Below are 20,955 nucleotides of genomic sequence, written 5' to 3'. Positions count from 1 at the left end.
GCCTTAAATTTAAAAATCAGCCAAGGGAAAAGACACATAAGAGGAAGTGAACAGAGTGGGTGCATAGAATATGTGAGGACATAGGATCCTCCCATGACTCGTCTATATAGACTCACAGAAAAGTTTCTGTCATTGTCTTTTATCTTCACTGTAAGAGACGGAGTCAACAACAACAACAAAAGACAGAAAAGCTTCTCATACAACTTTGTCTTAAGAATTAGTTCTATAAGAGGGAAAGGGAGAGGGAGACAGACATTGAGAGAACGAGAAGAAAGGAGAGAAAATGGCGTCCATGGATTATACTACATACAGCCAAGCTGAAGCCTAGCAGGACTACAGTGCATACACTGCCCATCCCACTCAAGGGTAAGCACAGACCACCCAGGCATATGGGCAGCAAAGTTATGGAACCTATGGACAGCCCACTGATGTCAGCTATACCCAGGCTCACACCACTGCTACCTATGGGCAGACGGCCTATGCAACTTCTTACGGAAAGCCTCCTGCTGGTTATACTATTCCAACTGCCCCCAGGCATACAGTCAGCCTGTCCAGGGGTCTGGCACTGGTGCTTATGATATCACCACTGCTATGGTCACTACTGCCTAGGCCTCCTATGCAGCTCATGCTGCTTATGGCACTCAGCCTGCTTACCTATGGGCAGCAGCCAGCAGCCACTGCACTTGCAAGACCACAGGATGGTAACAAACCCACTGAAACTAGTCAACCTCAATCTAGGACAGGGTGTTACAACCAGCCCAGCCTAGGATATGGAAAAAGTAACTACAGTTATCCCCAGGTACCTGGGAGCTACTCCATGCAGCTAGTCACAGCACCATCATCTTATCCTCCCACCAGCTACTCCTCTACACAGCTGACTAGTTATGATCAGAGCAGTTAGTGTCAGCAGAACCTCTACGGACAGCAGAGTAGCTACGGTCAACAAAGCAGCTATGGATAGCAGCCACTCACTAGTTATCCCCTCCAAAACTGGATCCTACAGGCAGGTACCAAGTCAATATAGCCAACAGAGCAGCAGCTATGGGCAGCAGAGTTCACTGTAACAGGACCACCTCAGTAGCATGGGTGTTTATGGGCAGGAGTCTGGAGGATTTTCCGGACCAGGAGAAAACCGGAGCACGAGTGGCCCTGATAACTGGGGCAGGGGAAGACGGGGATTTGATCATGGATGCATGAGCATAAGTGGGCGGGGAGGAGGATGTGGTAGAATGGGCACTGGAGAGCAAGGTGACTTCAATAAACCTTGTGGAACCTTGGATGAAGGACCAGATCTTGGTCTAGGCCCACCTGTACATCCAGATGAAGATTCTTGACAACAGTGCAATTTCTGTGCAAGGCTTAAATGACAGTGTGACTCTAGGTGATCTGGCCGACATCTTTAAGCAGTGTGGAGTTGTTAAGATGAACAAGAGAACCGGACAACCCATGATCCATATCTACTTGGACAAGGAAACAGGAAAGCCCAAAGGTGATGCTATAGTGTTCTATGAAGACCCACCAACTGCCAAGGCTGCCATGGAGTGGTTTGATAGGAAAGATTTTCAAGGGAGCAAGCTGAAGTTTTCTCTTGCTTGGAAGAAGCCCCAAGGAACAGCCTGCGGGGTGGCATGCCGCCTCGTGAGGGCAGATGGATGCTGCTGCCACTTCGTGCAGGTCCGGGGGCCCAGGAGATCCTCGGGGCCCCACGGGTCACATGGGAGACCGTGGAGGAGACAGAGGTGGCCTTCCCCCAACAGGGCCCCGGGGTTCCCAAGGGAACCCATCTGGAGGAGGAAATGTCCAGCACCGAGCTGGAGACCGGCAGTGCCCCAGTCCAGGTTGTGGAAACCAGAACTTCGCCTGGAGAACAGAATGCAACCAGTGTAAGGCCCCGAAGCCTGAAGGCTTCCTTCCACCACCCTTTCCACCACCGGGCAGTGACCATGGCAGAGGTGGCCCTGGTGATATATGGGGCAAAAGAGACGGCCTCATGGACCGCGGTGGTCCCCGTGGGATGTTCAAAAGTGGCCGTGGTGGAGACAGAGGGAGCTTCCGTGGTGGCCAGGGCATGGACCGAGGTGGCTTTGGTGGAGGAAGACGGCATGGCCCTGGCGGGCCCCCTGGACCTTTGATGAAACAGATGAGAGGAAGAAAATGCAGGTGTGGAGGACCTGGAAAAATGGATAAAGGCGAGCACCATCAGGAACTCAGAGACTGGCCCTACTAAATGCACAGACCCCACAGAGCTGCACTGACTACCAGATTTATTTTTTAAATCAGAAAATGTTTTAAATTTATAATTCCATATTTATAATGTTGGCCACAACATTATGATTATTCCTTGTCTGTACTTTAGTATTTTTCACCATTTGTGAAGAAACATTAAAACAAGTTAAATGGGAAAAAAAAAGAATTAGTTCTATAAATATGTTACCCTTTAAACTCCAACTTTTTAAAAAAGAGTTGTGTGTTATCCTGGTATCTTGCCAACATAGTAGTAGTCCCCTCCTGCTAAATACAGAACATCTGATTATATACCCTTTCATTATTTGTTCGAATCTGGAGATTCATAAATTCTCATTTTATGGTGCCTTTAAAGTCTTAGTAATTTTTCCATGTCATGCCCTAAGTCAAAAGTAATTATGTAAAAACAATATATTAGTTGTAGTCAGTGTGGTATCTGGGAGATACTGCTGTTCTTTTCTTGCATATAAAAATATATTATGAGGTACTGACAAAGAATGTCTTTACATGCCCCTCAGGTTGACTAAATGTTAGGCAAGTTTCTTTCTGGCTATAGAATCTGACTTCCCTTTATTCAGAGCATTTACTTTAGAAAACTTAAATTTCAAGTTTTTTTGCCCCTTTGAGATATAAATCTTCTCCCAGCCTCTTGTCAGTTTTATAAGCCAGAAATGTCTTTCTCAAGTAGCTGGGAGCCATCCTTTTAAAATGTAATCACCAGAAAGACAGTGCCCCCATCTCCCAGTCTCTGTTGGGGGATGAGAGCCTAACTTCATTATCCATCAGTTAGAAAACATGGATGGCCTAATCACATTGACCAATCATCCCCCTAATGTCCTTCAGTACTTTTCTGCTAGCCTTCCATAACACTTAGAAACTCTCCTGCATTTTGCTTCAGCGGACTTGAGTTCAGCATCTCTCCCCCTGTTGCAGTGGTAATGAATAAAGTCTTCCTTAGACTTAGAATTTTTCTTTGGCAGCACTCCTAAGAGTTTGCCACGGTGCCTTGGGGACACCTCAGTGTACCTTGGGAAATCATCATTCTAATCTAATCAGGAATCTAGGAAGTAAGAAGATGGAAGAATGGCAAAATAAACCAAAAAAGTAAGAATACCCTTTATAGAATACCTCCATCCCCATCCCCATCCCTGTTCCTCTTCTCCCAAATTTTACCTCACCTAACCTCAGTTTCAAAACAAACTGCTATAGAAGAAAGTTAGGGAATATAAGTGGGACTTTGGAATTCTACTCAAAATAAAGGACATTTTTTTCTTCTACCCATTTCTTAAACTGTACTATGCCTCAGGATTCTCTCCTTGGTTCATTTCTCACCCAAGAACATCTCTCTAAACTATTTCATACACTGCCATACCCTCAATTACTATCATTTCAAAAGGGGGAGGATGATGCAGCTTCCACTAGGAAGGGGAAAGCTTGTATCAAATCCTTAAGGAGCATTTCCAAATTACATGCTCCTTCCCACTGCTCAATACCCAATATATTCCCCTAAAGGGGATTCTTTTTTTTTTTTTAATGTTTTACTTATTTATTTGACAGAGAGACATAGCGAGAGAGGGAATATACGCAGGGGGGTGGGAGAGGGAGAAGCAGGCCTCCTGAGGAGCAGGGAGCCCCATGCGGGGCTCGATCCCAGGGTTCTGGGATCATAACCTGAGCCAAAGGCAGACGCGATGACTGAGTCACCCAGGCACCCCATGTAAAGGGGATTCTTGCTTTCTAATTGAGGATCATTTTTATTGTGAGTGAATGCCATGGAAAGGGAAGTTTTAAAAAGAATATTAGTAACTGCTAAATTCTGGTGACCCTCAAATATATTTTTATGCCTAAAACTCTTCCTAAAGTCCAAACATATATTTCCAATTGTCTGTGGACATTTGATGTAACCTTCAAATTCAACATGTCAAAAGTGAAATTGTTTTCTTACCCAAATATTCTGGATGTTATATCCCTAGAACAATGAACAGCATGGGTCAATTTGATTCTATCCCCTTAAAAAATTGTATATAATTACCTATCTCCATGTGCAGTACTGCTACTCAAGGTCAGCTTTCTCATTTGGATTTTTATAAGTCTGATTATTCTATCAGTCTTTATTTTTTTTAAATTTATTTATTAGAGACAGAGAGAGAGAGCAACTATGAGCAGGGGGAAGGGTAAAGGGAGAGGGAGACAAGCAGTCTCCCCACTGAGTGGGGAGCCTGACACGAGGCTTAATTCCAGGACCCCAAGACCATAAACTGAGACAAAATCAGGTCAGATGCTTAACCAGCTAAGCCACTCAGGTGCCCCATATCAGTCTTTAAATATTAAATTATTTTAATTGTGGTAAAAAATATGTTAACATTCTACACAAAAATCTGCCCACAGAAGTTTATAGCAGTTTTGTTCATAATTGCCCAAACTTGGAAGCAACCAAGATGTCCTTCACTGGGTGACTGGATAAATAAACTATGGTTCATCCAGACAAAGGAATATTGCTCCACAATGAAAAGAAATGAGCTATCAAGCCACAGCAAAACATAGAGGAAACTTAAATTCATATTACTAGGTGAAAAAAGCCTGAAAAGGCTACATGTTTATGATCATAACTATATGACACTTTTTAAAAGAGTTATTTATTTATTTTAGAGAGAGAGATAGCACATGCATACATATGAGTGCAAGGAGGGGCGGAAGGGGGAGGTAAGAGGGAGTGAATCTCATGCAGACTCCACACTGAGCATGGAGCCTGATGCGGGGCATGATCTCATGACCTTGGGATCATGACCTGAGCCAAAACCAAGAGTCAGATGTTTAACCAACTGAGCCACCCAGGTTCCCCACTACATGACATCTTGAAAAGTTGCCCCACGACATGACATTCTTGAAAAGGTGTCCCACTATATGACATTCTACGCTTGAGGAAGGAATAGGCAGAGTGCAGAGGACTTTTAGGATAGGGAAAATATTCTATATGATAATGTAACAATGGATACCTGTCATACATTTGTTCAAGTTCATAGAACATACAAAGTTAAGAGTGAAACAATGTAAACTAGAGATAGGTTCATCAGCTATAACAAATACTTTCTGGTGGGGATGTTCCTAACAGGGAAGGCTATGCGTGTGTGTGGGCAGGGGCCTATGAGAAATCTCTCTACCTCTCTCAATTTTGCTGTGAAAATAAAACTGCTCTAAAAAATTAAAGTCTTAAATCACATAAATAAACTTTATGATATTAACTACTTTTAAGTATATAATTCAATTACATTAGATATAGTCACATTGTTTATCTTACAAAACTGAAACTACTATTTATCCATTAAACAACTCTTCATTTCTCCCTCCCCCAGGCCCTTGTAACCCCCATTCTACTGGTCTACAAATTTGACTACTGTGGATAATTCACATAAGTAGAACCATACAGTATTTGTCTTTTTGTGACTCTTATTTCACTTAGCATGATGTCCTCAGGGTTCATTCAAATTGTAGAATGTGACAGGATATCCTTTCTTTTTTTAAGGTTGAATAATATTTCATTGTATGTTTATAGCACATTTTATCTTTTTTGATTTTTCTTTTTTTTTTTTAAAGATTTTATTTATTTATTTGACAGAGAGAGATCACAGTAGACAGAGAGGCAGGCAGAGAGAGAGGGAGAGAGGGAAGCAGGTTCCCTGCTGAGCAGAGAGCCCGATGCGGGACTCGATCCCAGGACCCTGAGATCATGACCTGAGCCGAAGGCAGCGGCTTAACCCACTGAGCCACCCAGGCGCCCCTCTTTTTTGATTTTTCAACACAGAAGTGTGAATCAGTTTTATAAAATGTAAATGGAATGACATCATTCACTTGTTTAACCTCTTCAGTAGCATCCTTTGACATTTAGATCATCTTCAGTAAAATCGATATGTAATTAGTTAGTAATTTCATCTGCTCTTTTTTATCCATGCAGCTCAGCTTTCACCATTCTCCCTAACTTGCCTTCTTCTTTGCAAACCTATAATTTATTTATAGAGAAATTTTTCTTCTTTTTTTTTTTTTTTGAAGATTTTCTTTTCATTTTAAGTAAACTCTACTACTAATGTGGGACTTGAACTTATGACCCTGACATCAAGAGTAGCATGCTCTACCAGCTGAGCCAGCCAGGTGTCCCTATGGTGAACTTTCTTTAGAATCCCAAACTCTTGAGGATTGTTCTCATTTCTAGACAATGATTTATACTGCCCTCCTGATCATGAATATTCTGTTAATGTTTAGCAAATTTCTATTCAACTTTCATATTGTACATTAAATGTTAATATCTTTTGAAACTTTTGTATCACTACCTTTGACCGAGGCATGTGCTCTTGTTATACATTCTTATACTATCCAATGTGGTCTTCTTTCAGTGATTTTCACACTTTACTCCAACATTCTATCCTATCTCAATAAGTAACACATGTTGGAAAGATAGCAATACCAACTACATTTTTCATTATCTTATGCCAAAAAGTGAAAAAAATCCCTCTTTATTCAACAATGAATAAATTGAATATCAAATAAATTAAACAATGAGGATTCAACCCAGTTATTTTTTACAAGCTGTATTTTTAAGAAAATGAAATAAACTGCATTGTACTAATTTATTAAAACATGAGATGTTAGGAATGAGTTTTTGTGATATAATCTAGGAAGCTGTCCAACACTGTTTGTGGCAAGTGTTTGCAATTAAACAAATTCAAATCACCAGAACCCTCCATTCCATAAGTACTGAATTTAAGAATTCATCAGTAATGCAAGATTGAGATGGTACATTAACAAATTACTGATGTCCAGTCCCAATTTTGTGCCCTTTAAGCTTTCAGAACAAGTACTTCCTTAGCAGATGAATACCAAGAGTACTGGAAACTCAGAAACAGGCATAAATTCCTTTTTCTCTGGTTCTGTTTTGATGAGCTCATTTCACAATTAAATCCTTGATAGTTTTCATTAAATCTAAGTATTTATCTTCATACGATTTCAGCTACTTTAGTTACTTGCAATTTTCAGTCAGTCTTACTGACCTCCTAGAAAATGAAATTCTACCCTTAGCTCCAGATCCATGGCAGAAATGGCATCATTTTTTGCCCAATTTCACTTGCAGTGACTTATTGCCTATGCAGCAGGGTCTTATATATCCTCTATACATGGCAACCCATTACAGTGATATGCACATGCCTGCCTACTTTTAATACCACTTGCCACTATATATGTAAAACAGCAATTGTGACAAGTGATAAGAATGAGGATCACTATGAAGTATGTGATGTATAGTGAAGTAAGACGTATAGCAATCCTCACAGAGCAAAAGTCTGGAACCATACGATTTAGATTTAAATGCCAAATTTGGCACTTATGAGCTGTGTACACTCGGGCAGTTAAGCTTTCTCCTGTGGTTCTTTGCTTGATTGTGGTCAGGCCATCGAAGAAAGAGGTTGCATATGAGTCTTCAAACGTCTTGGAGCTAACCAAGATACTTCCTTTAAAGTGTGTGACTATCTCCACCTAAGAATTGTAAGAAAGAACAGCATGCCTAAAGATGGGTTTATCTAATTGGCAAAATTTACCTATTTCTTAAGAGCAACAGATGGGGACACCATGGGCATTCTATGTTAGTAGTAGAGAATAAGAAGGGCTCAGGGACCAGGGGGCTTCATGAAAAAGGGAATGAGGATAAGGTTAGCATCAAAGCCTCTATGTGGTTTCCAGGCTATCTCAGTTCAGCTCATACTTGGAGAAGAGGCAAGGGAATCCAACCTGTCTCCCACATACAGAGCGTTCATAAAATTCCCAGTGTACTCACTCCAAGCATAAGTTCTTTTGTGTTTGCAGTCATGAGAAGTCCAGAGCCTGATAAAGGGGCAGTAGCAGGGACTAGAGTATAAACTGACACCACGACAAACTTTAATTATTCTTTCATTGGTCCTTAGCCAAACATGCAACTAGTAAAGTTGATGAAAAAGAAATAAAAAACAGAGCAGCTGAGGGGGTAGCAGACATAGGCCCTTCACTTAAAAATGTGCCTGGCACATTCCCCTATATAAGAATCTAGAGCAGCTTGATAAATGAGTAGAAGCAGTAGAAACACATCTACAACTAGTTCAAATTTTGCAAGTGTAAGAGACTCAAGAGAATTGGCTTTTGCCTCATCCCCTTTATGGCTCTAGTTCCCCAAGAGTTTAGGTTGGGAAGCAAGGACCGGGCACCTGATATCACACGAGGTCCTCAGTATGAATTAGGTCTATTTCAGGTACACTTGACCTTTAGGGGTCAATGCCCCTAAGGAGTCAAAAATCCACATATAACTTCTTCACTCCCCCAAAACTGAATTACTAATAGCCTATTATTGACAAGAACCCTTACCAATAACATAACCAGTCAATTAACACATATTTTTATGTTATATGTATTATATATGTATTCTTACAATAAAGAAGCCAGAAAAAATGTTTTTGCAAAAATAACAGGAAAGAGAAAACACATTTAATAGTGCTGTACTATGTATATTGAAAAAAATCTGTGCATGAGTGGACCTACATCGTTCAAACCCAAGTTATTAAAGAGTCAAGTGTATTCAACAGCACAAGCAGCTAGTAGCTATTAGCCCAGATACATAGAATATTTATATAATTGCAAAAAATTCTATTGAATAATATCATCTAGCAATTCCATTTCCAGGCATCTGATACCTTGGAGAAACCCTCATACATGTTTCAGGGTACAACTATTAAGAATGTTTATAGCAGATGCATTTGTAATGGAAAAATACTAGAAACTGCCCAAATGTTCATCAAGAGAATGTACAAACTCCATGACATGCATATAGTTGGATACTATACAACACTGAAAATAAATAGTAGATATACACATGAGTGTGGATGAATATCACATAATGCTAAGTTGAGTAAAAAGACCATAGAAGAATACATGTAATAAGGTTCTCTAATACCAGTTAAACAAAACCAGACAATGTATTGTTTAGGATAAATATTTGGGAAAATTGAAGAGAAAAACAAGGGAATGAGGAACACAAAATTCAGAATAGTGATTTCTTATAGGGTGGATAGTAGGAAGGTGTGATCATGAAGGTATGCAATAGGGACATCAACATTATTGGAATTATTTTATCTCCTAAGCAAGGTCATGGGGATGATGATGTTTACCTTTTTTTCACATTTTGACAACTCTAAAGTCAGGATAGTCTTACAATCACTATTAGCCATGTAGCAGTTGTGATGTATTTGTTTTTGCCTCAGAAATACCTTAACCAAAATGATTTCTGTAGGTTTTTCTTTCTATAAGTGCATAAAAATGGTATGTCAATAATCTGTCTAAATATAAAGATCTTTTAATACACATTTTAAATCCTAAGTTTTAAGAAAATAAAAATTAAAGAAAACAAAAATGACTAAATTCTAAAAATCAACACTGTCTTTAGAATAGGAATATTGCTACTGTGCATAAAGAAAAGTACATATTTCAATTTATAAAACTGACCATTTATATTTGAAACTACTACATTGCCAAATTTAATATAGTCCTTAAGTGGGTGGATGAGATGAGGTAAGAATTAACATACTGGGTTCAAGGAATTTTTTAATAATCACCTATGGATTGTGAGAAAATTATTCTAAAATGTCAAGAAAACAAAATAAAGAACTTATACTATCTTCTAGTGTGCTAAAATGTCCTAGAAGTTATCAAATTAAGTACAAGACAGTATATCCAAAAAAGCCATATTTCTCACAGTCTTATAAGAAGAGATCAATAACTTTCATGATTAAAAAGTTACAGGTCTCAGGTGTTCATTACAGCTATAGCTGATCTATCTTATGATTGTATTTATTGTCAAAGAATGCATGTTCCTAGTCTTTGTTAGACAACCAAATAGAGAAATTTTATCTTTTCCTTGGAGGTCTGCTTCTTGCATACTACAATGCACCATTTACAAAAGCTTAAAGAGATTTCTTGGAGTAAATAGAACTTCCCAGCCCAAGCAGTGTTCACGAAAGGCATTATATAGAATATTTCTGAGGGTGGGTGACATGAGTGTTATATCAGCACAAAAGTGACAGTTTGGGGACAGAGATTTTCAAATCTCATTTCCTTAGGCAAACATGGTGCAGACTTGAATGCACTTTTTCAAAAACATGGGTGGGGATTCATTAAAGTAATTCATAGGGATACACACAATTTAGCTTAAGCACTCTAGAAACCAGCATTAAATGGAGGTGTAAGACTGAATTTACTACCTATTATTTTCACTTGAAAATAAGAACATTTAAAACAGTGGGATACTATTAATTTGTTGCAAGGACCAAAAAAAGAAAAAAACAAAGGAGAGAGAGAGAGAAAACTTGTTTTTGATTCAGTACCATGTTATCTACTAAAACCATATTTTAGATCTTCCATAGTGTTATTACCACTCTTGTTTCTCCTAAGCCATTTTGTGCAAATGTTCTTGGTTTTTTCTCCTTCCTCAAAACACTAAAGGCTGCTTTTGGCTGGCTTTCACATGCCTAAAGGTTAATATACTAATTAACATTAAAGATTCACACTTGATAATACTGGGAATACCTACCCCATCCCTGAAGGTAAATATCTCCATTCTCATTGCTAAGATTTTTTTTTTTTTTTAAGATTATAGACAGTGTGGAGAGTCCAGCAAGAGAGAAAGCTTTCATAGCCTCATTGAAGTGTACCTTTAGCAACAATTTCTCATTATAAGTAGAACAGAAAGTGGAGATGTGCTCTAGAATATCTGATACTCTGGTATCAACAATCTCACAATGGAGAATAGATGATCAGGAGCAAAGAATTCCTACCTAAGATGAGGATTTCTGAATTTCCCCTGAAATTTAAGGATTTATTGGGGTGTAACCTTCCCTACTCCTCCAGATAGGGCAGGCAAGTGAGTTAAAAGTAGTTAAAGGAAAGAAGCATGGCCTGAAGGTGATAGAGTTGGCCCACAAAAATGACTAGGGACAGAACTGTAAACAATTCACTAGAATTTGAGACCAGAAGCCAGCAGGATATGTGTTCTCTCAGTAGACACCAGGGGGAGGCAGTCCTGAAAATCAAACCAGTAATTTATGTCTCAGAGAACAGACTGATCTAAATCTAACCGTTTCACAACACCTCCCACCACATCATAGAATGCATAAGCCAAGCACTCAGAAATAACCCCTGGGAGGAGAAAGTAGAGTGGGCTGGGAAGTTTTAAACCTAAAACAATTGAAAAGAATCCTGGAATTTGATTTAGTTTTCCTGGAAATTACTAAATTAAGTTTTTGGCAGCAGGCTGAAATAGAAATGTGAGATAAATACGAAGTCCAGTATAAATCAAAACAGACAGTTCTGATTTTTGCACATCAGAATGTGTGGCTTATGAAAATCATAACCACTGAGCCTTGTGTGTGACTTGGCTAGTTTCAATATGATGAATCCCTTTTGAGTTGAAGTTATTCTATTGAGGCAGCATGAATGTGGATAGAATTTCTGATAATCTTATTGCCCCTGGCTTATAGTGAGCTTGCAGTACACTAAGCTTCCAAACTTTCTTCAAATGATTTTTAACATGAACTTCTACATGTATTTGTATACTTTTAGAAACATAATTATGTGAGCATAGATTTCTCCCTCCACCCATAAAAATGAACAAACAAAAAAACTCTACATGGTAGGTCATGGAAATTACATGATAATTAAAATTCAACAAACCTGAGTTTGAATACCAGTTGGTTACCTAAAGAAAGAAATGTATGTAAATTATCTTGGACAACTTTGTATGAAACAAGTATTGTTTTAATATCTCCTTTCCATTCTTCATGCCATATTAAATTTGATTCATTATTATCAACTATATTTGAAAATTTTTTATTTTTGTTATTAGTCTCTAAAATCTATAAAAGTAGGAAGTGCAGATGATCAGTGTTTTGTTTACTCATTATTAATTTCTTCAATTTTCCCTTGAAGATAGAATGCTAAAATTGTTTCAAGGCAGCCCCATCTTAATTGTCATATTCACAGTCTCCCTCATAGCAATGAATGAGCACTTGACACTGAGCAGTCTTTTTAGAGGCATGTGGGTTTTTGATAGGACTTTTGCTTTGCTGATTAAGGAAGGCACTGTGGTTAGTGTTGCTATTGGCTCCCTTTCTACTTCCACTTCCTGTACTGAACACAGATTTGGTATCCGAAGCTATGACAGCCATCTTTTGACCATGCCATAGGTGATAAGATTACATTTTCAGGAAATGGAATGGAAGGACAGGCAGAGTCTGGGTTCTTAATAACCCAGATGAACAATTAAATAATTCTAGTGCATTTTTCATAGAAATAGGAAAAAATCCTAAAATTTGTATGGAACACAAAAGAACCCAAATAGTCAAAGCAATCTTGAGAAAGAACAAGGCTAAAGACACAACACCTCGTGATTTCAAACTGTATTACAAAGCTAGAGTAATCAAAACAGTATGGAATTGATATAAAAACAGACATATAGGGGCACCTGGGTGGCTTAATGGGTTAAAGCCTCTGCCTTCGGCTCAGGTCATAATCTCAGGGTCCTGGAATCGAGCCCCGCATCGGGCTCTCTGCTCCACGGGAAGCCTGCTTCCCTTCCCCTCTCTCTCTGACTGCCTCTCCACCTACTTGTGATCTCTCTGTCAAATAAATAAATAAAATCTTAAAAAAAAAAAAACAGACATATAGATCAATGAAACTGAATAGAAAGCCCAGAAATAAATCCATGCATATATGCCCAATTAATTTTTGACCAAGGAGCCAAGAATACCCAATGGAGAGTGGAAATTCTCTTCAGTAAATCAAGCAGGGAAAACTGGACAGCCAGATACAAAAGAATAAAATTGGATCCCATCTTTCACTACACATGAAAAATCAGGAGAGTCTGGGTGGCTCAGTCAGTTAAGCATTTGACTCTTGATTTTGGCTCAGCTCCTGATCTCAGGATGGTGAGATCAAATCCCACACTGGGCTCCATGCTGGGTGCAACGCCTGCTTAAGATTCTCTCTCTCCCTTTCTCCCTGCCCCTTCTCTCTCTTCTCCCTCTCAAAAAGCAAAAAAAAAAAAAAAAAAAAACCAAAAAACTTCAAAATATTTTAAAGACTTGCACATGAGACCTGAAATCATAAAACTCCTATATGAAATAAGACGGAATTAATTCCTAGACAATGGTCCTAGAAATGATTTTTTGGATTTGATGCCAAAAGCAAAGTCAATAAAAGAAAACATAAATGAACATAACTACACCAAGCTTAACAAGCTTCTGCTCAGCAAAGGAAGCCATCAACAAAATGAAGACAACTTATGGAATAGGACAAAATATTTGCAAAGCACATTTCTGATATAAGATTAATATTCATAATATATAAGGAATTCATATAACTCAATAGCAAATAATAATAATAACCCAATTAAAAACTGGGCAAAAGACTGAATAAACACTTTTCTAAAAAAGATATACTAACAGGTATATTAAATACGCTGAACATCACTAATCATCAGGGAACACTTCTAGATATAGTTCCAAAGGAAATGAAAAAGTTATCTTAAAAAGATATCTATACTCCCCTGTTCATAGCAGCATTATATACAATAGCTAAAATATGGAAACAACCTAAGCATCTGTCAATAGATGAAAGGATAAAGAAAATTTGATATTTTTTTGAAGATTTTATTTATTTATTTGACAGAGAAAGACACAGTGAAAGAGGGAACACAAGCAGGGGGAGTGGGAGAGAAAGAAGCAGGTTTCCCGCAGAGCAAGGAGCTGGATGCGGGGCTCGATAGAGGACCCTGGGATCATGACCTGAGCTGAAGGCAGACGCCTAATGGCTGAGCCACCCAGGCACACTGAAAATGTGATATTTATATGGAATATTATTCAGCCTGAATAAAGAAGGAAATCCTGTGATTCCCAACAGTGTAAATGAACCTGGAGAGCACTATGATAAGTGAAAATAGCCAAAGACAATTACCACATGTTAAAATTTATGTGTGTAACCTAAAAAAAGTATTACTAGTAGAAACAGAGAGTAGAAAAGTGTTTGACAGGAGCTGGGGTTAGAGGAAATTAAAAGAGGTTGGCAAAAGGGTACAAATTTTCAATTATAAGATTGAATAAGACCTGAGTAATACATAGTATTGTGACTGTAATTGATAACACTCTATTGTATAACTGGAATTTCTAAGAAAGTAGAACTTAAGGTAAAAATGTTAGAGGAAGAATGCATTAACTCAACTGGGGAATCCTTTTACGATCAATGTATGCATGTATTAAATTATGTTGTACACTTTAAATATCTCACAATTTTGTCAATTATACCTCAATAAAGCTAAAAAAAATATCCTCTTTTCCACCAACTTAATGAGAGTATCATCATATTATTTTAAAGACTAAAATTCCAAGGCTCTTCCAGATTTTGTGGGGGAATTAGTGCCAAAAAGCATCATGAGCATCAAAATATGCATTGTTTTGTGGCAAAGACAGCTAGAACTGTCATTATATACTGCAATGTGGTTTCAACTATATGCAGAAAAGTGGAAAGGGTATAAACCTGACTTCCTGAGTCTGTACCCAGAAATGAACTCTTCAGTTTTAGAATGGGAATAAATAAGGCAAACTTTGGCATGTTCAGTTGCCAAAATCATTTTCTGCATGATCTGTAATTTTATATTGTATTACCTCTCTGGGCTTAATTATTGGATTTTCCTTTGCATGATACGGGAGTGAAGATGAATAGTTCAAACAGGAAAAAAAAAACCACTCTAGGAAATGCATAACTCCAAATTTCTCACAAGAAAAATAAGCTCCCATTTTTTTAAATGTGTTTTGTTATTGCAATTAATCACACTCCATACTAAAAAGCAATGTGCCACTTATGTCTTAGTCCAAGTAATATCAATATTAAACCATATGTGAATACTAATAAATTCAATGGTATGGATGTAAGACCATTCTTTAGACTGAGAACTTATTATTCAGCACAGCCAATGTAAAATTGTTAAACAATTTATAAGCACATAAAACTCAAACTCATACTTGCTAGATTTTGTCATAGTGCCATTTGAAACTATTATTTTTGAACATTATTTTAAAATAGTTAATCAAACAATGAAAGCATACACACTTTAAAGTTTTAAGAGATGAGTCAGTCCTTACGTACATCAGGGTACTTCCTATCAAAAAACCAGGAGCACTGGGTGGCTCAGTTGGTTAAGTGTCTGACTTCAGCTCAGGCCATGATTTAGGATCCTGGGAATGAGCTCCTCATGAGACTGGTCTCCAGCCTCTGCCTTGGGCTTCCCACTCAGGAGGGAGTCTGCTTCTTCCTCTCCTTTGGCCCCTCCCCCTTGCCCTTGCACACAGGCACACACTCTCTCATTCTTAAATCAATCACTCTTAATAATAATAATAATAATAATTAATAATAATAATAAAGAAGTGTTGGTGAGGATGTGGAGACACCGGAACACTTGCACACTATTAACGGGAACGTAAAATGGTGTACCCACTATGGAAAACAGTATGGAGGTCCCTCAAAAAATTTAAAGAAAAATTACCATATGATCCAGTAGTTCCACTTTGAGATCTGTGCCCAAAAGAACTAAAAGCAGAAACCAGAAGAAATATTTGTACAACTACTTTCATAGTAGCATCATTCCCAATAGCCAAAAGGTAGAAACAATCCAAATGTCCACAGGCAGATGAACAAATAAGCAAAATGTGTATATTCAGTGCAATATTATATAGCCTTAATTTTTTTAATATAGCCTTAATTTTAAGAAAGGAACAGAATTCTGAAGTATGCTACAACATGGATAAACCTTGAGGACATTATGCTAAATAAAATAATCCAGTTACAAAAAGACAAATATGATTAAACTTACATGAAGTACTTACAGTAGTCAAATTCATAGGGACAGAAAGTAGAATAGAATAGTGGTTGCCAGTGACTGAGGAAAGGGAGATATGGGTATTGTTTAATGGATATGGAGTCATAAGATGAAAGAGTTCTGGAGATTGGTTGCATAACAATGTGAATGAACTTAACATTACTGAACTACACACTTAACAAATAATTAAGATGGTAAATTTTAAGCTACGTTTTTTTGTGCCACAATTAAAATTTGGGGAAAAAAAGGAATTCTTCAAGCCTAAATCCCCAAATTCTTACTCGAACTGACTCAAGCTCACACTTTTTTTTTTCTCCATTTTTCTCAAAACACTGGGGGTGTGTGTGTGTATGTGTGTGTGTTACATTAAATTAACTTACCTTTTAACATTTATTCTTCACAGTTATGTGCTGATCACTGCTGATTCAAATACAGTGAATCATGATCACTTTTCCCGTATGCAATAGCTTTTTTATACTTCGTAGAGTCAATAATGAAAATGATTTTATATCTTTTGTTTTTTTCTGTCTCTATCACAATTCTTTCCAATGAAATTATAAACCTCTCTATAGAATAGTCTCCATATTATGTTACACATGAGGTAATCAGTCATTCCTTCCTTCCTACTCTATCATCACGAAGCCCTCATGAAATGATCTTCCTTCTATAATCTGTACTGTTTACTGCCTAAACAGATAGACGATTTTCTTCCTGAGACCGTGTCCTAATTCTGTATTAAGTCCTGTTTCTCAGACTTGTTCCGTGACAATTTCTTTTCTGGTTGACTCCATTATTTAATGCATCACATTCTCCCTAAGTATCCTAAGAAAGATAAGTAGATGTTTTAGGAAATCCTGTTTACAAATGGCCTGTTTCTTTTACACTCACTTCTTCTTAGCGGGGAGGATTATAATCTTTTTATTCCAACTTATGTACAGAAAATACAGAACCTTTGTGGGAGAAGTTCTTATACAGATGTGTGGACAAGGAAAGGACCTGAGAATCTCATTACTTCATATAAATGCCCTCACCTGTTTCCCTTGTTTTTAGCCAGTCCCACTCATCTTGCCTTTATCATTGCACCTGCTGGCTCCTTGAGGCTTTCTGGGAATATGTGGCTTGAATTATCTTTCTTTCTATAAGTGTCCCCCTTTGCAAGCTCTTGGTGTTTAGCTCCTTTAGCCATGCTAAATCCTTTTATTTCATTCTACTACCTATTAATATTTATTCATTGTTGGCTCTTTATTCCCCCATGAATCTCTGTTTATATAGGTTTATACATTTCCTTTTTGATGCTATCACATTAGCAAAGTTTCAGTATGAAAGCAGAGGTAAACTTCTGTCTAATCTACCATGCAACAAGCATTCTTTACACTGTACACAGGGCAGTTTGGGAAGATCTGATGAGATAAAAAACATAAACATACTGTGTAAACTTCTAAATATTACAAAACCTAGTGTTATACTTAATGACTCTCATGTTCCAGTTTAAAGCTATATTTTCCTTTTGTTGATAAAACCTATAATCATTGTTGAAATCCTGACTCTACTTCCATTGATTTCTCAAAACTTAAGAATATACTTAAATTTACTCATTTTGGTACCTTGATGTTTAGTTACATATGGATCCATACATTACCTTACTTAAAACAGTAAAATTAGTTTACTAACTAGTTTACCATGGTTTTCATTCACTTTTAATCATATTAAATCTCATTGTTCCTTCTTAAAAAAATAATACTCTATATTTCCTATGTCATTCTTTTTGACTGAAAAGACCAATTTTATTTAGGAAATAGAATATCAGCTTGAAATAAATTGTTTTCCATGAAAATTAAATATAAATATTTACCCAAGAAATTTTGCAGTTTTCTTCATGCATTTAACTTTAAAATTATGACAGAGCAGGCAAAAAGTTCCACAAAGGGCAGATCATCAAATGCAGTCAATTAAATCAGTGAATTAATATAATTCAATTATAAAATGATTAAGGAAATTTATTTCAAAATAATGATAAATGCTTAATGCTCAAGTTGGTTTTATATGCATATGTAATGACATCCAATATTTTACTTTCCTAAATTTCCTATGGATTTGTATGAGAAAGGTATTGTCTTAAAACTAATACCCAAATCAGACACAGTACAAGTTTAACTGGAAAACAAAACAAAACAAACAAAAAAAAACACCCTAATCTTTTACACTATGCCAATTCAATACATGTATGTTTAAGCCAAATTCTTTCTGAATTTTACGAGAAATTTGAACAAAAAGATATGAAATTGTGTACTTTGCATGTTTACATTAGTGTGACAAACAGTGATGAAATAAAATCTATTTAAATTATGTTATCTATCTTCTCTGCAAGTAGTTACTTTTGTATATTCTAAATAAATCTAGCTAACATTACTAATTTAGTAAGACAGCATATTGAAATTCTGCAATAAAATTATTTAAAATATAACTAATATTCATATTTTAATGTTGTGTACAGAAAATTTCTATGTTTAAATGCTAGATATACATAAGAAAAATACCACCATCTTAACTCTAATTTGGTAAGAAGCAAGCCTTTACAAGATCAGAAACTTGGTTTTAAAGAACATCTTAATATTTATTTTTATACATGTTTGGGTTTAGAAACATAATAAGTTGATAGAATTTCTTGGTACATATCTGCCACACAGAGTTTATGAAAATAGATTTTTTAAAAAGTTAATTTTACATCTGTTTTAGAGAATACCTCAAATTTCATACCTACTGAATGAAGACAAAATTAATTTGGAAGGAATTACGTAGGCATACTAAAATGTACCTATACATCTATATATACTGGTATATAGGTAGATATAGAGATATGTAAACATAGATTGATATGAATACATTTAACAACTAAGCAGATAAACAAGAAAAATTCACTTTGCCCAAAGATACTTTGTTGTACAAGGAAATCCCTTCAAATGTTTCTTTAAACTTAATTTAAAATATTTATATCTCAAAAAAATTAAAAATAAAATATTTATTTTTCTTTCCTATATAATGTTGTAGACTAAACATTTGTGCACTGTACCCTCCTCCCCGCCAAAATTCATATATTCAAAATCAATCCTCAGTGTGATGTTATCTGACAGTGGAATTTTTAGGAAGTAGCTGAGTGATGAGGGTGACTTAATGAATGGGATTAGGACCTTATTAAAAGGGGTATCAGAGAGCTCCCTACCCCTTCTGCCACATGACGACACAGGGAGAAGACAAGGTCTCACCAGATACAGAAGCTGGCAGTACCTTGATCTTGGACTTCTAGCCTCCAGAATTGTAAGAAAGTTATTTGTTGTTTAAGCCACTCAGTCCATATTTTTGTTACAGAAGCCAGAACAAAGACAAACAACTTTCTGAAGACATGCATAACTTGTGCTAAACATAAATATGAATATAAAGTATACATTTTCCAGAATGAGTAAGCAAACAGTATATTATTTTAAACCTCGGCCAAAAAAAAAAAAAACCTAAAATAATCATACAATCAAGATTCTTCTTAACTTTGCCATTTTTCTGTAGTTTTGTTGAAGATACCTCATCATTTATGTTCAAGTTATTAATTTTATAATAAGGGGCCCGAAGGGTATGTATCCTCTTAATGTCCTTATAAAACTCACACTCCATGTATCTATCCATGTTTTGAAAGTTTCAGACGACTAGTGTGAGCATACATGAGGATGATAAAAGTGTTAGAAGTACTGGATTTATCTAGAGATTTGCCTAAAATATCCAATCATAATGCTCTCATTATGTGATTATGAAATACATCATTAAGATGCAATTATATCATTAAGTGATATAATTCAGTCCAAGAATAAATTTAGTTTCATGTGTTTTACACTCATACCACAACAATACTGATTTCCTCCCAAAGTTCATGGCTTGAGTCTTCTTCATCTCCTGGCTTCCTTCTCCATTTTCTTTTTTTTTTTTTTTTAAGATTTTATTTATTTATTTGACAGACAGAGATCACAAGTAGGCAGAGAGCCAGGCAGAGAGACAGAGAGGGAAGCAGGCTTGACACTGAGCAGAGAGCCCGATGCGGGGCTCGATCCCAGGACCCTGGGATCATGACCTGAGCTGAAGGCAGATGCCTTCACCCACTGAGCCACCCAGGTACCCCACTTCTGTCATTTTCATATGGCTTCCTTAACCACTGTGTTTTAATGGATTCTCTTTCCTTCACAGAGAAACTTGGACTATATGTTAAAATTAGAGTAAATCTTTCAGTGTTGTGCATGTGTTAATACCCAGAATAGTAAAGAAGCATTTCAACAGAATATACTCAAGGCAACACTAAAAACCTGGATAAAAGTCTCTTATATCTTCCCACTTCTTGAGAAAGCTGAGTGTTTTCTGTTTGTTTTATCAAAGGGGAGAATGAAATCTCTACCTATATGATGTTTCATTAGGTCATGGAGAGAGACTATTATTGGACTCATTAGTTCTGCATATTTTAGAGAAAAGGTAAGCCATTAACTAAATATAAAAATTAAAAAAAAAAATTCTACCAAGCAGGAGAAAGCTCTATACACAAGAATCTGAATGGATTCTTAAGTGATTGGGAAGATGTGGAATATGACACCAACTCAAGTTTCACAGCTCTAAAAAGGATGAAGAATTAGGGCACCTGGGTGGCTCTGATGGTTAAGCATCTGCTTTTGGCTCAGGTCACAATCCCAGGTTCCTGGGATAAAGGCCTGCGTCAGGCTCCCTGCTCAGCGGGAAGTTTGCTT

At 36.9% G+C, this 20,955-nt stretch overlaps 1 pseudogene across 1 annotated transcript; it reads left to right on the top strand.

The window, feature by feature from the left end:
• Nucleotides 1-283: 283 nt before the first annotated feature.
• LOC308348369 (RNA-binding protein EWS-like) lies at nucleotides 284-2,227 on the top strand (annotated as a pseudogene). The gene has a single exon. The product of its transcript is annotated as an RNA-binding protein EWS-like (transcript).
• The last annotated feature ends 18,728 nt before the right edge of the window (nucleotides 2,228-20,955 follow it).

Source organism: Martes martes (genome assembly GCF_963455335.1).
Source record: "Martes martes genome assembly, chromosome: 8".
NCBI classification, from domain to species: Eukaryota; Metazoa; Chordata; class Mammalia; order Carnivora; family Mustelidae; genus Martes; species Martes martes.
The sequence above is the reverse complement of the archived record's forward strand: the minus strand, read 5'-3'. Positions and strand labels throughout refer to the sequence as shown.